The following is an 18330-nucleotide window of genomic DNA, read 5'->3' as shown; positions in this document are numbered from 1 at the left end:
GAAATTCTATTTGTAATGGCTGAAACCATATTTTACCATTTGAAGTTAATAAAATCAATTTGACTTTTCTTATATTATTCTGGTTTTGTTAGAGATAATTTTATCCTCAAAGCATCATCAGTAGAACATCCAGTTTACATGAGTGATGGTAAAATAAAAGTATCTTTTTTGGCAAACCAACAGTGTTGAAATAGTGCAGCAACAGCAAAACCAGAGCTGAGACATACAGAGTTAACAGAAACCCTAAGTAAATAATAAGACCATTATTTCTCATTGTTGGGCTTATATCTGCAGCCACGTGAAGGGTGAATTGTTGATAATTTCCAGTGGAAGTCCTGGCACTGAATTATTCCAGCTACTGTTCTTTTTTTACTGAACTCTCCAATAGCTACTAAGAAGAGAAATTAATATTGGGAATATTTCCTTGTGCATGTTTATTCTAGTTACCCAACACGTTTATGCAGTTTCATTATGTTTAGCAAAAGCTGGCTGGTTTGATATCTCTGGGTCACTAAATACTGCTCTTTTTTCATCTCAGCCTTAGGTCTTACAGTTTATTAATAGCTGTTGTTGGATTAAAAATATTAAAGATGGACAAAAGTTGAGTGTTTAAGCACTAAACTATGTGTTGGTAGCAGAAGGTTTGGGAGAAATTCAGATATTTTGTTAAAATAATCTGGGGCAAAACGAGAGCAACACAAAAAGCAACAGTGATTTTATTTGTGTGTTTATGGGGACGTGTCTCAGCCCTGTGCTCTAACAGTGTTTCTTGAGTTGTGCTCAAGGCAGGCACTGCCACACACAAAAAACTTGTGAGTGTTGTGTGTGAGAGTCATGAAAGCTCTGTGAGAGGCACAGAAAATCATAGAAACCAAGGAGAAGATGTTAAGCCACTGGTCTTAACTGGATCCATTTAGATACACAGATTCCCTGTGTGTGTCTTGGACATCAACCATGTTTGTGCTGCTACAAAAACAAATCTTGGATAAACAGTCCTGGGTTTGCTTGTTGTGCTCAAGAATGTACTTTTCAAAGCAAATGCCACTGTCCCCATTCACCTGACTTGATTCACAGGTGGACCAGGTTTGATGTGCACTGATTAATTTAAGGGGCAACTAAATTGGAAGTGCACAACCACCACGAATGGGCAATTAGTTCACAGAATGAGATCTTAACCAGTGTGATGTAAAGCCACCCATGACCCCTTCAAAACCCACACCATGGCTACCTGCAGCCTGTTTGTTCCTGCAGATCCACATCCACTGCTCCACCCTGCTTGCTAACAAAGATGAAGATGCAGCCTATGGAACTGTACAGCTTGTGGAAGAGCAGATTGTATTTTAGGGCTCCTCAGGGTGGAAGCTGGTTCTTGTATTCACTGTGCCCAGAACAAGAAGACCTCAATCTAGATCCTAAGATCCAATACTGCAATAGTTATAAAACCTAGCAATAGGAAAGAAAGATAACAGGCTGCAAATATGGAATCAAAGCAGATTCTAGCTCTTCAGCAAAAGGGGAACTGAAGCTGCCAGACAGCATCAAACTAGGAGAAGGTTCCTTCCTACTTCAGTGCTGTAAGGAAAAGCAATTGAATCAGGAGGTTAGTCTCATTCCTTTCTATCCCCCCTGTCCGAAAAGAAGGAACAATTCTTACTTATTAGGTCAGCATAGTCTGCAAGGCTTTGCAAAATAACAGATATGTAAGTACTTCCTTGTGCCTAAGGCTTGCCCTCTCAAAAGACATCTATATAAATCATACAGACATAAATATATGCATATATTTATTAATTTTATACTTTGTTGAGCACTTTCAGAGATACTATCATCAGCTGGGCTGAGCAGGGAATGGATTCTCAGTGAAAATACTTCAGAACACTGTTTCATGTTTTCACAAAAAGCAACATCTTCCATATATACCAATGCACTGCAACAACAACTCCAAATTGCTGGTTTGTCTGGTTCTAGCAGAGTTAACCTGATCTTGCTCTTTAGAAAGACTTTTTTCCCAGCTGAAATATCTAACTCTTCACATATGACCTCAAATTCAGCCACTTTCAACCTCCCAGGCTAAACTATGGCTATTTTGTCATGACAAATCTGCAGAGTGGGACTGCATCTGCAAGAATCACTTTTAGTAAGAAATCAGATTTAAAAGCTAATCAGGGAAACACATTTTTGTGCATTTTAATGTTTTTCAATTCATATGAAACAAAATGAAAGTATAGACTATATCAAACTCATTTCACCTTTTGGGGGTGAGTGGAGAGACTAATTTTAAAGAAAACTTTTTACTTTTTGATAAAGCAGTAAAAATTTGGCATGCTAATGGCACAGCATTAGGAAAAAGGTATTATTATTTTAAGGCTAATTTGATAAATTGCCATCATTAAGGACTTGATAATGGTTAAGTCTAATGCAGCTGCTCAGGTGCATAAGGGTAGAATTATGGCTGCTTTTTGTTCTTTTCCAGAAAATGCTGTGGCTTCACTTGAGTGGTGACAGAATAGGCTGATTGTCACTACAGCCCAACGTGGGGAACAGAATTTAGCTCTCATGCAGTTGGTGACTTAGTTTGAAATCAGATAAATTAGAATTAGCAACAGTATTACCCAAAGAAATCTCTCTAGGATCCAGATTGAGATAACTAATGTGAAAAACACCAATCACTTGTTTTTAAAATTTTAAAAGTTTAATAGTAATAAAATGGTTATAAAAATAGTTATACATTTAGAGTAATAATAATTTGGACAACTTGGATTAGGACAATATGAGACAATAAAAACAGAGTTACAGACAGTCTGGGTGCCTCTTTCTGGGCAAAACAAGCCCAAAAAAGGACCCACATTAACAGAGGATTAACCCTTAATAGCAACAGCCTGTTGCATATTCATACACCTCATCCATGATGCATAAATTCCATTCAAACACAGGATTCTGTCTGGTCAGTGACAGCTTCTTCCCCTGAATCCTGATGGTGTCTTCAATCCTGAGTGAGGCAGGAAGAAGTTCATTTCTTCTGATAATGGAGCAATAAATTCTTTTTCTCTGAAAGATTTAGGTGTCCTGTGGCTGCTGTCTTGGTGTGAGTCCTTTCCTTAAAAAGTATCTTACACAGCATAGTTTCTATTTTAACATATTGTTATAACTTTAAACTATATTTAACACACTACTTAAGAAAATTAATACAGAATAACTTTCTAACATAACACATGTAATATTCATTTAAATATTTGGGAAAAACCAATCATAAAATATGCATTTTTCACAATTAATAGCACTTACTTTATACTTAAACCATACCTGAACCAAACTGGAAGAAAAGCAGGAGGTGAACGTAGAGCTTAACTCCAAAGACAGAGAACCAAGTTACACTGAGCAGTTTGGCTTCCCTGAGCTCTCTGAGGACCACCAAGTTTACATTCCCCCAGCTTTAGGCATTAACAGGGCACTTGGAGCAGCAGAGTGGCTGCCTTGCCTTATGGGCACTAAAGGCAGAGAGCGCTTTCACAGTGATGCAAGTCTCAGGTGGGAATCAAACCTACGGAAGAACTAATCCCTCTCTTATTTCTGTAGAGAGTCTTAATTGATTGATGTTAAATAGGCTGAATTTAGATTTGAGACTCTGCAAGGTCATATGAAGAAAGTTTTGGGTCCATAACGCTTGTCTTGATCAAATTTTAAAACATGCAGAATTTTTACTAGTAATTTCCATGGATTGGTTTCACTCTATGTAGCCAGTGGAAACAGAAATACTCTTTTATTATCAAATAAAGCCAATACTTGCCAAATTAATATGCAAACCCCTGCTAGATTTCCATTTTTAATCTGTTCCCTGACTCTACTAATATTTAGGTTTCCTGGTTTCCAGATAATGCATATCCAACAAAACTCTTGGAAGGAAGTCATTATTTCCCAAAGAATGAAAGGATAAAATAGGCAAAAAATGAATTATCTTTGAATGGGATGTAAGTGGGAAAGAAGAGAGCACATTTCATCTTGACGTTTTTGTTTATACAATCACATCAACAAGGACAAGATATATTTATTTTATTGACCAACTTTTCTGGAAAAAAAAAATCAGAGTTGTTCTTTTGCCTTTAAAAATTTCAAAATGGCAGCTGAAAAGGTGTAATTTCTTATGTTTTTAATATAATATTTAATCTGCACTTAATTACAAAAAGATACCATGTAATCCTCTTAATGAGATGGAGTTAAAAATAGCAAAAAGGGGTACTATAATATACAATGAATTTTGACAGCTGCTTATATTCAGGGAAATAATAAATTCTATCCAAGAAGTTGAAGAACTGAAAGAGGAAGCAAATTCTCATTGTATGCCTGAAGTCTGAAGGGCTATTTACCAGGGCACTAACAATCTTCAGAGCCAAAGCACAAGATCTCATTAAAGCATAGAATACTTTATGCATATTAAAACACTAAGGTTTGGCTCATTGCTTAGCTGTGCTGCACAAGTGTAAAATCTCACTCAGTTCTACTGCTACCTTTCTGTCCACCTTTACCAAAGTGCAGCTCTAAGAACTTCTGTACATTTTCTTTCTCACACTGGTGAAATCAATCCACACTTGGTTCTGAGAATGCAGTTCTTCTTCATCAAAGGATTTATTCTGTGATCAGTTCACAAAATAACATGTGTTATGAAGCTTTATGCATATTAAAAACGAGGCACAGCAGGTTTTCACATCCTGAGGTTGTGCAGCCATACCTCTCACTTACATAATCACCATACACAAATATTCCTTGCATCAAAAGTTATCTACTCTGTACCATATCTACAGTCAGTAAAACTGCAAAAGAAAATAAATGTCTTTAGCTAAATGAATCCCTTCTAGAAAAAAAGTCATCACGTTCCCTCAAAAGAATGGAAAGAAATTAAACATAAAAATTGAGGGAAATGGGTAAAAAGATCTTCCCTGTTAAATATACAGTACTTAGTGCAATTAAATGCTATTTAAAGAATAGGCAGTTCTAAAGACATTTACTTTCTTTTTCATCCAAGTATGTTAAAATATAATTTGATCACCATCCAGTCTCAGGTATTTTTTTACTCTGAAGGGCTACAATCTTGGACAGCAACCCATAATCAATGCAACAGCTGCAAGCTCCAGATTTAAGGCTGAAAGGAAGGTTCAGCTTTTTAAAATAGAGAATAATTAATTATTGCAAATAAGGCCTGTGGTACCTTCTCTTGCATTTGAGCTCTCAAATCAAGATTAAATATCTTTAGTGATTAAATACCTTTACTGAAGTCACCAAGGCTTCTTCAGTATTCTGAAGGGTGTCCCTAGGAGGTGATGCCCCAAAGACAGATACTGAGCTCCTGATGACCCCAGGCACAAAAAGTTTTACCAAATAGCATGAAAACTCTGAGAAACTTTCAAGCCATCACGACACTACTGGAGCCTTCAAAAACTAATGGACTGTATGGTATGAAGCTGCCAGCATAAAACAGATATCCTGAAGTACTTCCTCACCTGTATCCTTAAATCAATCCTACTAACAGACTTAATTGTACTATAGTACTGAGGAAAAGTTTATATTCAAGAAACAGAAACATACCTTCTCATCTTTCCCTTGAAAAACAATCAGTATTGTTGATGCCTTCTCAAGTGATTTAATCCCTGTCTGTGTTCTTATCTTTCTTGAACAATTTGAAGGACGTATTTTCTCATTTGTATGCACTATTATCAAAGCAAGCAATTACTGAGGGGGAAGGGAGGGAAAAGATAAATAACCTTTTAGTCTAATGGGATGGAAAAAGCAAGAAAGCAGGAAGAGGCAGACTTGCTTGGTCTCAGAGCAGTTGCCATGGCACTGCATCTGACTTCTTGTCTACAATAGATGCAGATTTACTCACTCTCTGGAAGGTAGCACCAGCCACAGGAGTTGGTTTTCATCCTCTCTGGGAGAGGAAATTTATTTCCCCCTCACCTCTTAAAACTCAACCTTGTTCACAGCACCAGGAAATACTGAGCTGACCATGCATTTCACATAGAGTAGAAGTCAGCCTACATCACTCTCCACACTGTCTTCTCTCATTTTCAGCCTCTCACCTTCATCACTGCACCTGCTCCACTCAACCTCTTCCCAAAACTTTTTCAGTGCTTTCTATAGCAAAGTACTTTCCTGCTGCTCTAATACTTCTAATCCTTTTCAATCTACAACGTATTTTTTCCTTTCCTTCACTGAAATTTGACATGTCTGAGTGACCAGGATGACAAAGTCCAAATCTTATCTTCATAATATTTTAAAAAATATTTTTAATAATTTAAAAAAGTTTAATAATTTTAAAATATTTTCAATGACTGCACCTATCAGTCTATATAATGTCAAAGGAGAAAGGAAAAGCAATAATTACTTCTCCTCCTAAAACTTAACCCAATTGAATAAGGTCATAAAAAGACAGCTTTCCTTTTCCTGCAGCCTCTTTTGGTGGACTTTCTCTCTTTCACCTAAATGACATCACCTATTCTCAGTATTTCCAAAAGTAATTTCTGCCTTTGAGTGATCTAAATATCTCCTGGCTGTACTCCAAGCTCCCATTTTTAGCACCAGAATTGAAGGTGTGCCTTGTCACCTCCAGCTAACTAACAAAAAGAAAGTTTCTCGTTTGTCAGATCCCTTTTCCCTCACTCAAACTTGTCCTTCTCCTTCCATCATTAGAACACTCAGCCCATTTCTCCTTTAGCAAAGCTGTTTCTAAATCCTATCTGCCTTCTTTCCATGTTGTTCTATAAACCTGTTTTCCTCTTTCCCTCTGATCCTGAGACCATAGTAGATACTTCTGACAGTACCCCTTTTCCTGCTTGTCACCCTAAGTTCTTCAGTGTTTTGGGAATCCAGCTGCTGACCACCCCACCCTTGACAGCTGCTTTGATCAATCCTTTACCCTTGACATTTAGGCTTTTCATTTTCAGATTCAAAAGCCTCTGCCTCTCATGTTAATATATTTTGATAACTGTTATTTTATAAAATGTTATTTTGATATTATATTCAGTGTATTTTGATAAGATGTCAATATATTTTGATAAAATAATTTACATTGCCCTGAGTTAAATCCTAGAAATGTAAATGAATTGTAAATGAATTGCTATCTCAGGCTTTAGTTTAGCCTGTGGTGCCCTCTGAGCTGTCCTCTCTCAATGTTCCATGTTTCCAAGTCCTTTTCATTGTGTTCTCTGACAATACTCTGTGCAATCACATGGAAGCAATACAGCTTCCCTGGCATAGCTGCAAACATCATTGCTTAATAATGCTTTTTATTTTTGGTAACAAGAAGAGGAAGCAAAAATGCTTTCTTCAGTCAGGTCCCAAAACAAGGGTTTTGCCCTCAGAAGTCCCTCTATGCTCCAGCTAAACACAGAACTATAACAAATGTGCTGCTCTGTACTGCTTTTATTCCACTTGGGAAAAACATTCTCAGAAATTTTCAAGCCACTTGGCAACCTTGGCACTTCAGGGCCTGAGCAACAAGGAGCAAACAGAAAGTACAATTAAGATTTGTTCCTCAATTCTTTGTGCCTTCTGCTTTTCCTTTGCAGTTCCTAAACTTCCATCCCTGCAGCCATCTGGGACTGCTTAGAACAATGACATTATTTATGTGTTGGCCACAGTTTCACTGTTTGTAGCTATACCCTTTGCTTCCTTTCAGAACAGCATATGATGATAATCACCAGCTTTAAAAACCAGTAGCAAGGGCCTGCAGCAAAGGAAAACACCAGCTGCAGTAAGCTGGCAATCCAGAGGTCAAAGTTCCAGACCTGTTCAAGCCAAACTGCTGTGTGACCTTCTATCAGATTATATATGCAACTAATCTCTGCATAAGCAATAAAACTACCTGAACTCAAGCAGGCTACAAGGCTCACCTCCATGTCTAACCAAACTCCAGATCTGCAGCCATATATCTTCACTTTGCACAAATTTTCCTTCTTATATTTTTCAGTGAATTTGATTTAATTAATACACTTCTTGTATTTGCTTTCCAGAAGTGCTCAAACAATTGAGTTTTCCTGATATAAATAGCTGTGCATAAGGAATTCATATCAAGGTCTTAAGCCTAAGCATTTGTGGCAACCTAACATATGAATCAATGCAGAAATGATATGCACTGTCATTCAGTAAATGGAGAGAAAGACACCATGGTGATATATAATTGAGTACCTCTAAGTAACACAGCTTGGAAATGAAAAACTAGCAGAGTTGTCTACAGTATATAAAGGGGAAGGCAGGGCATGAAAAGGTGAAATGGAAAAACATATTAAATCTAAACTATTAAAGGTTAATGAAAATAAGATACCTTTTAAATTCTTGAGCTGGTAATAAGCTCTCATTAGTTTTGAGTGTGAATTTCAACATTTAATCTACCAGTGATCTTTCCTTATTTAGTTTCCTTCCCTCCTCTGTCTTCACTATTCCACTTCTCAGTGAACGAGACAGGTCTTCATGGTAATCACACACATTCCTCTAATAGAGCTGTACCTTTCCAAATTACACAGATTTCATTCTCCTGTGGTTAGTTTTATATTGTGTTGCTGAATAAACTTTACCAGAACAGGGATTTTCATCATTTGTTTTATAAATAATTATGATTTTAAATAAAAAAGTGTATTATAGCAACATACATTAGCTGTATTCCACAGAGCTGGACAAGTTGCAAAACCAAGTGACAATAACTGCAACTACAGACAAAAAAGAATAATCCCATTCAACATTTATGCAAAGTGCATTAGAAAAAATTAAATGTGCATATTTTACTAAAATATAAACCGTATATGATCCATAGAATGCTGAATTTAATGTCCTTATTACTATTAAATTATATGCTTCTCATGGTACCATTTTGCAAAAAATAGTCAGTTAGTAGTACCATGTTAGAGTTTTAATTACTATTATTTTTTTAAATAAAATATGCTCAAAAATTCAGTTCTGCAAGAACACTGCTGAAAACATGATTACTAGGAGAACACTAGGAGGAAAGGTGTCTTTCCCAAGCAACATCTTTCTAACATCACAATCCCATTTTCACTTAAACCACTGTATAGGATTTGGTAACTTTTCCCCATTTCATTTTCAATTTCTCTGTTACATAAGAGAAGGCAAGTGGAAGACAGCACTGACACAGCACAGACCTACTTCAACAGCTAATTATTCATTTCAGAGCACAAGTGCTCTGCTTCCAATAGATGGTAAAAGCCTGTGCTGGAAAAAATTCACAGAAGAGAAAAATCAACACAATTATTTTTAAGAGCAATAATGTTGCTCTACTTACCTGACCTTGCAGCCAACTTCCAAACTTGCCCATATGTCCATTTTTAACTTCTGAAACTCCTTGGGAAAGAGGGGTTTGTTTTGTGCTTACATCTGGTTCTATTTTGTCAATCACAAAGCATTTGATGGTAGAAATATATTATAATTTCCACTTTAGTAAGATTGCAGAATCATAGAATGGTTTAGGTTTAAAGGTCCTTTAAAGACCATCTAGGCCAACCTCCCCGCAAGGAGCAGGGATACCTTCAACCAGATTGGGTTGCACACAGTCCCATCCAGTTTGACCATATTTCCAGAAATGGGAACTTGTTTTTTCTTTTTTTTTTTTTCTGCCTGCAGAGGTGAGGGCAGCCCTGAAACACTGCTGGGGCTTGGGAGCAGCTACCCCTGTGAGCACAGCCACAAAAATCAGCCCCTTCCTGCACTGCCTGTGAATAACTTTATTGCTATAATCAGGATTAAGTGAGGTGGTTCTCACATTCCGAGTCAAACACACCTGAATTCCTACACAGACCAACAAAATATTTTACTTCTCACAAGTTCTACTGCCAAAGCACCCTTATTATAAAACCACATCTTCAGTCTTCAGCTACTAGTGCAGAGAGATGCACTGATTTACCAGGTAAGATATGAATACACTCTCCCAAGAGATTTATTTACAACTTCGACCTATCTTTTCTGTGACTCTCTCAGAACAAAAGACCTGAGAACACTTCTCCTCCTTAAGAAGTTCTATTTTAGCAGAGTACAGCTCAGTTTGAGGGAGGCCAGCAATGGACTGCTCCATGCTTTTCTCCTCTTGCTGGGGGGCTCACGTTGAGCTCAGGAACTTAAACTTTTTTTTTTTTCAATACCTACTTTAAAATACTGTTTCTTGAATAAATCAGAGTTAGTAATCCCATAGGATTAACATTCTTAGGGTTTAACCTGGAAGAGAATAGTTAATTAGATGTTAGTATATTTTGACAAAATAATTCACATTGCCCTGAGTTAAATCCCAGAAATGTAAAGATACATCTTTTACTGACCCTACAACCAAGTAAATTGAGCACACTGCCAAGTTTGATTGGCAGGCTGCTAGTCAGAGTGCACACAGTGGCCCACCAGCTCTCCAAAGCAGCCCAGGACCTGCAAACTATTTCATTTGCTCAGTGATAAGGCAAAAGAGGAAGGCAGGCAAGTGCAACTCCATGAAATTTTCAGACAGGGCAAGGTGTGGTAGGGCATAAATCCCTAAGAGAGTTGCTGTTTGAATTCACAAGAAATAACTCGCTATTTTCACAGTAACAGCTCTAATTTTATTCATTGTACTTAACAGAATAATGCAATAAAAGTACCTTTAAAATGGTGCACTCCTGAAGGAATTAAAGCATTTTCACAACTGGTAAATTTTAGAGAATTTTACATTTATCTCTCTTTCCAGTAATGTCAGCTTGCACTAGGTAAAATCAAAAATCCATCCTGAAAACATACTTTGAAGAACTTGGTCCTAATCTTCAAGCCTCAGGGTTGGACTTTTTGTTTATTCACTCTCTAGGGAACAGACAAAGCAAAAGAAACTTCATATTCTTCTAACTATGTGCTCTCTCTCACAGCATTAGTTTTCACCACTTTAGTCCCAGCAGGTCACTGCAACTTTGTGTCTGAGTTTACTGTACTAGATGAAAATACATTTACATAGAGAATTCCCCATCATAAACAAATCAGCTGTAGAAGGGAGGGGAAAATAGCCTTTGAATTCCATCATCTAGAACTTCTGAAATGCCCCACAGCTGCTTACATCCAACCAACTGCACAAGTGCTGACAGCAGCCTGAATCATGATTTGAGAACCTCTGCATCAGGTGTGGGACTCCAGCACCCTTTCCACTTTCAAGAGTAAATAAACAGCATTTTATTATCTTTATTGTCAGCTGCATGTACATTCTACACTTAGAACAACTGATGAAGCTACTCACAGAATTGGCCACATCCTCACATATACTACAAGTTTGAACTCATAGTCAGAATACCATCTTTAAAAGGTAAAAAACCCTACTGCCAACCCAGCCAAAAAACATTCTCTGATTGAAGGAACTTTCAAACCTACAGGCATGCCTGTTTGAACCAATACCTTTAAAACTCCTTGTGCAGAACAGATTTGATTGATATTTTACAGTGATGCCTTCTGTCTAATGGGAACAAGTTACTATATGGACTCTAATATAGCTTGCCACATTTTTACTAGTGTTTTCAATGTCCACACAAGAAATTGCCCATTAAATTTATAGACCAATTTTATGCTAATTATACTCATTACACTCTGTGAGAAAACTAGGTAATTGGGTTGTTGTACTTCTATCTTTAGAAATAAATTAGAATTCCTGCTTAGTTAGAATAATTTAAAATGTCTGACTGTGCCTGTTCAAAGCATCCATTAACAAATGCTGGCTTCTACTTGACTTCCCACTGCATTAAACAGGCCATTTCTACACACAAGACAAAGCAGCTAATCAACTGGAAGTTGAAAATAAATATGCAGGGAGCAGGCATACAAACCACAGTGTTAAAATGCATTTGCCTTATGCCAGGATTCATTTGTAAATTCATCAAGTGTTACACTAACTAAGTCATGTTGATGCGTTTTCAAGATGGTTAACTGCTCGAAAACACTAATATTTACAGTACAGTTCAATGGAGTTATTCAGCAATATCAGAAGCAGAAACTGAACAAGTAGGTGCACAGAACCATTTGCATTGCTGCAGCACTCAGGGGCTCTGGGGAAAGGTGCCCCTGCCCATGGCTGGGGAGTTGGAACTAGATGATCTTTAAGGTCCTTTCCACCCCAAACCATTCTGTCATTTAACTCTCAGATCCTTTTTACAGCTAAGGGGCTCTGATTTTAATTCTCAAGACTTCTAAAATTATGCACAGTCTCTATGTGACTATTCAGAGACCTAGGAGAGCCAGTATAACAAAGCCAAGCAGTCCAGCAGAAAGTGCCAGAAAGGAGTGCAGGGATTAAGTAATTTTATATCTGTCAAGATTTACTAACTCTCTGCAGGGAAACACTTCCCTGCACTTTGGAATTGGCATTCATAAACCTGAATTCTTTCCAAAGGCAGAACAACTGAGTCTGCTCCAAACATAGGCTAATAAATAATCATACTATTATAATCTCACCCTTGTTGACAAGGGGATTGTGGGGATTGCTACACTATAATAGTATTTGTAGTTATGCTAGTGATTTTTTAATTTGGTTATAGTTTTTATTGCTTGTAAACTATTTTTCTATCTTAATTTTGGTGAGGTGTTTTTTCAGGCAAGCCTTAAGTTTCTTGCTATTATCCTAATGCTGTATCTTTGAGATAGCTAAGCACAGAATTCTAAATTAAATTCCATCTTCTAAGGGATAATAAACTTTTAGGTACAAAAAAATACCAGCCACCACACTGTAAGCCAACCTGAATAGAGATTCAATCACCCAATCCATTCAGTGGTCAAAGTTTCATTTCCATACAATGAAGATTCAGTGAGTCAGGAGGGAAAAAGAACACACACGGCAAAAATAAACAAAAGAAAATTGTACACATCTACTTGAAAAGCTCACATATAAATAAAAAAACAGATGTTTTCATTTGTTTTGTGAAAGGTGGTAATCAAAGATCAGTCATCCATGCATCAAACAAGTGCTCTACGTCTGTTGACTCAAGAGTGCTGTGACAGCACCACAGCTCCTCCTGAGAATGCTTTCAAAACTAAATCCTGGAGGCAAAATCATCTGAGGAATGCTTTGTTTGAGATGTGATTAACAAAATCTCTTGGCAGTAGCTCCAGATCAGCTATTCTTTTAGAATTTCAGAAACAATTATAGGTAAAAAAAAAACCAACAAAAAAATACAGACAAAAAGGCTGGACAAGATATTATGCAAATCTCTGTGAAGTGGATACTGAGTTCTGATTGGCTTATATTTTGAACTTACTTATGAAGTTTAGCATTAGTTTACCAAGTAAAACTTACTACAGCTGCTGCCTCAGAACTGCAATATCACTCTAAGATTGGGCATCCTGCTTTTGACTCAGAAAAGAAATTGACTGGGCATACAATCACCAAATCTGAAGTGGAACTTGATGGGAATTACACTTTTAATTACAGAAGGGAAAGCAACTGACATTAGGAAATAACATGAAGAGTTCTGTAACAAATATAAGTTCTGCATCAAATTAGAGTAATGAATAGTTCTAGAATTGGAACAAAGTAATAGATCTTCATAAAACTGAAAATAGAATAGATGGTTGATGGGCTTCTCCTCAAGCCAGGTCTTATGAGCTCTCAGAGAACCTGAGATAGCCCAGCTACCCCAAATGGCATAAAATGAGCAGGATGGCTTCTGTGGCAGTGCTAGAAACAGAAAAAGGTTTAATAAAAGACAAAATAACAAGCTTTTACAGAGAAAAACCTAGCCAGGGGCAAGAGGTTCTTGCTCCTGCTAAAACACCCCACAAAAGCAATTATGTCCTTTGTTCTCTTCTTTTCTAGTGAATTACCCAGGTGGGACCTCTTGGTCTCTGTCCCACAGAGCAGCTCCAGGTCTGAGGCGAAGTCCAAAATGTCCTATAAGGTGTCTTTGTACCAGTTTGGGAGAGAACCTTCTGGGCTTTTTGCCTTTTTAAGAAGACAAAGAATAATTTAGTCACTCCATTAACAGGGGGCACATTCCTACACAAGGTAGAAAAAGAAATGGGAGACTTCAAAACATTCTTTATGCAACTTCTGGTAAGAACTGATGTCTCTGGCACCTGAATGCTACAACAATACACACTTTGTGAAGACAAGATAATAGTATGGCTAAAAAAAGGGGCATCACATACAACCATCTGTGGCTCAGTTTAGGGAGAAAACTATTCCAGGAGGAAAAAAATCCAGGGAGAAAAAAAACCTCAGGGAGTATAATGATTCCACTATTAACAAAAACTTTAAGTTACTACTTCCTATACCTGTTACCCAGTAGATTCCCTCAGTAAATTGTCAATTTTGTCTAGTATTTCCACAGAATAAGTGATATTTTAATAATAGGGTGTCTTAACTTAGAGGTAAAAAAATTCAATGTTAGAGATTCAAACCACTTAAACCAATGCAGGTACTGAGTAAAACAATAACTTACTCTATGTTGTAATTTGGCTAAAAAGGTGGTATTTTATACAAAGGATCATAGAATGGCTTGGGTTGAGACAAATGTTAATGGTTGCCTTGTTCCAACCCTCTGCCACTGGCAGGGAGACTTTGTGCTAGACTAAGTTACTGCAAGCCCCATCCAGCTTGGCCTTGAACATTTCTCCAGGGATGGGACATCCACAGCTCCCTTGGGCAACCTGTTCAAGGGCCTCACCACCCTCAAAGGGAATAATTTCTTCCTATTATTTAATCTAAACCCAGCCCCTGTCACTTTAAAGCCTTCACCCCACACACCATTAAAAAGCCCCTCACCAGCTCTTTTGCAGCCCCTTCAGTACTGGGAGGCTGCTGAAATGTATCCAATGTATTTGTGTCCCTGTAGTTTTGTCATCTGTGAAACCAGAAAATATACCTGACATATTATAGAGATTGTATTTGAATAATAAAACCTCCTTATGATTATTAGAAAACTCACAAATTTTAATATATTCTGGCCTATTATGAACAGTTTGAGGCCAAACAGAATTCCCCAGTATTCATTGTTCACTACTTCAAAATAAGGCTCCAAACAGGAACTCTGTTTTTCTGTGAAGTTGTCTCTTCCTTTATCAACATACCTTGTATCCCAAGACACAGCTCCAAATAACGGGGGGAACCTACACAGAGTGCAAGGCAAAAAATCCTGGACATCAGCTGCTGTGATAGAAATACCTGTGCAATGTGTGTGAACAAAACATCCAGCACTGAGAGGGTGTTTGCTTAAAATCTGCTGAGATTGCCTGAAAATGAAGATAACCATCAGCCACATGAAACAGTAATCAGGCAGTTATCAAGAGACCTCAGATAGGAAAGAAAAATCAGCTAAAAAAAATCAAATATAAAAGCCCTAAATTTCTAACAGGGAGAAAAAAGCAGTGAAAATCAGGTCTGATAACAAGAAGGTGCCCCTGGCACCACAAGCTCTTTGGGGGCCTGAGGGAACACCGTCCCCTGGCAGTGGGCTGAGAACACAGGGCTCAACAAGCACAGGTCACTCCTGGGGTGCCACCTTTGGGGTCCTGCCCCAACAGCTGGGTGGATTAGCAGGTGATAGGAACAGCCCAGGTGAGAATACAGCCACAGCATCCACACCCCTCTGGTGATGGATGCACACAGGAACATTCTGAGAAGGGTGGGCTCATACCACTGAAACCTCCTGGTAAAGGACAGGGGTGAGCATTTACCTGTAAATTTGAGAGTGGAACTGAGGGGGATTGCTATAGGAGTGTGGCTAGGTATGTGAAGATGTTGACAAAAGTCTTGTAAGGGTCTAGTAGTCATTTATCTCTTATATTGCTGCTATTAATCCTGCATGTATAGTTCATGTACTAACAGTTAATTACAAGCTATCAATAAATCAACAAATCACTTCAATTTTGATTTAAGTAAGGCATGAGCTGTTTTTCCCTTACAAGCAGCAAATGCACTCCTTCAGTGTCCTCTGCTTCACTCTTACATGTAGCCTTCAACTAAGCTTACCTATCTCAGGTTTTTATTTTCCTTTTCTTTCACCTGACAGCACCCAAGATATTCAGGAAGTCACACGTGCTTCAGTATTCAGACTGATTCCAATCAAAGGACTACAGTAATTGCACTCCTCCAAAGTCATGGCTCCAAAACCTGGGCAAAAATGGACCACATCTTTGAAAAGTGCATATTAAATCTTTGGGTTAGACAAATGAAAACTTACGAGGTTTAACATACATGCTAGCCTTCTAAAGAGTGGCTTCTTAAACAAGATGCTCTAATGAATTTAATCCCTGAGATCAGGTTTTTGCTTCAGAAAATTCCAATTAAACACTATATGAAAGTGTGTGTGTTTCTCCCCCTGCAACTGAAAGCTCAGTGTTAGCCCCTAGTTTTTCCAGAAAACATTAAAAGCGTGTCATTCATATTTTCCTTTTTTAAACAGTGTAAAGAAATACAGCTAAATTTAATTTTGCACAGTTCACTTTTGTACTTCTGCTGATGACATTTTTATAAATTAGGGGTAATGAAGAATCCTCTCATGTTTTAACTTCACAAATTCTTAGTCTTGAAAGTACAGGATCTCATTCCTTTATCCTAAATAGACTTGAATAAAACTACACATTGACAGATCTTGTAACCAAAGACCAGGCCAAGCATACTCACTGATCTGTGACTCAAACTCCAAAATAAAAATACTCATGTTCATTAAGTGCAACCATGCTTCTTCTAAACTAATTTTTGTTTTATTTATGCGCTCCTAGCTTTTGATTAATCAAAAGAATTATCTCCTTGAATTCTTTTCTCATTCTGTACTCAGAAGAAAAATATTCTGTATTATGCATAAAGCTTTTTAAGTTAACTAAGCTTACAAGAGACATTACATCACCCTCACAACTACTTTTTAGAAGTGACTTGCTCTGTAAAAGCTGACTCTCAACACACAAAGTACTAGGCTAGCAACTGGCAACCGTGTTCTTCTTCATTACAGTTTTAGAAAGCCATAAAGACTAAAATCTGAAAAAGAATGAAAATGCTTTTAATAAAGTGAAACAGATCCTTGTGACAAAAATATCTCTTCATAGTAAACTGTTTTCAAAGTTCCTTATTCAAACAACTAGTGGAACGCAGAAGTAACCTAGAACTCCAAGAAGTGCTACAGAAAAACCCCATAATTGCAGTTAAAAACCCCCACAAAAGGCAGGTATTCAAACACAGACAGAGAAATAAACACCTTGTCTGCCTGTTACATGTTCCTTAATTACAACCCACACTGCTCCAATGCCATATTTACTACTCCTTACTTCTATTACTCCCCAGCTCTTTTTCAAATTAATAGAATATCTACACCTTTTTTCCCCCCAAGGGCTAGGAGGAAAGCTACTTATCTTTCCTCCCTCTTCAGATGTTTCCCCACTACCAAAACACTTCAGTATTTATGTATGCCATCTATGAAATATGAAATCAAATAACTGGAAATCCTTCCTTTTCACCATAACTTGAATACTTCAAAGGAGCACAGTAGGAGCACTTCTCCAATTAACATTTACCCAGCACATTCCACCTCCTCATTCCCTTAACATGTCTGAGTCATAACCACCAGCTCAAGTGACTGGAAATTAACCTACTAAAGCAATGATTTATAAAGTTACATTAATTTAGCACATAACTTCACAGAAACCTACATCTGGGAAACCAGAGATTCCTTCAGAACAAGGGAATTTTGTTTAAGACAGAGAGGACCTGTAGAGTGATGCAGTATCTTGTACTAAGTCCACTGATGGAGTATTAAAAAAACAGAAGCTTTCACAGAAACAAGCTTTTGTAATAGATTTAGTCTTTAGAGCTTTAAAGGTTATCAGACCATTTAGAGTCCCCCTTTTTCCAGCAGAATTATTGTTCTTTTCTAGGAAAAGAAAAAATAAACTCATTTCCCTCAAATAATTAGGGGTTAGGCTTGTAAGCAAAACCAGCACAGATATTGCTGCCCTCCTCATGAGCTGTACCTTCCCTGCCCATTTCTTATTCAAAGTCAAAGTCTGGTCAATAAAATAATCCCCCAAATCAGGATCTTACAGATGGGAAGAGTTCTGTCTACCTGGCCTGTTGGGTTTGTGTTACACACAAGTTCTGTCAAACTCCACCTGGTGGATAATCTTAAAAAAGCCTAGGAAATAAACTTAAAAAGGCTTTAGCTCCACCAGGATTGATATATCACTCAAATACTAGGATAAAACTTATAGAACTGTATATTTGGTTGCATAGACTTCATCCTTGCTGTTTCTCCCCAACTCTATGAGTGCTACAATCAAGCAAAATCTCTGGGCGGGTATTTTTTCTAAATCTCTTATTAATGGGTCATAGTTACAATTAATATCAATCTC

The sequence above is a fragment of the Haemorhous mexicanus genome, chromosome 3, assembly GCF_027477595.1.
Source record: "Haemorhous mexicanus isolate bHaeMex1 chromosome 3, bHaeMex1.pri, whole genome shotgun sequence".
Lineage (NCBI taxonomy): Eukaryota > Metazoa > Chordata > Aves > Passeriformes > Fringillidae > Haemorhous > Haemorhous mexicanus.
Note: the sequence above shows the minus strand (reverse complement) of the source record.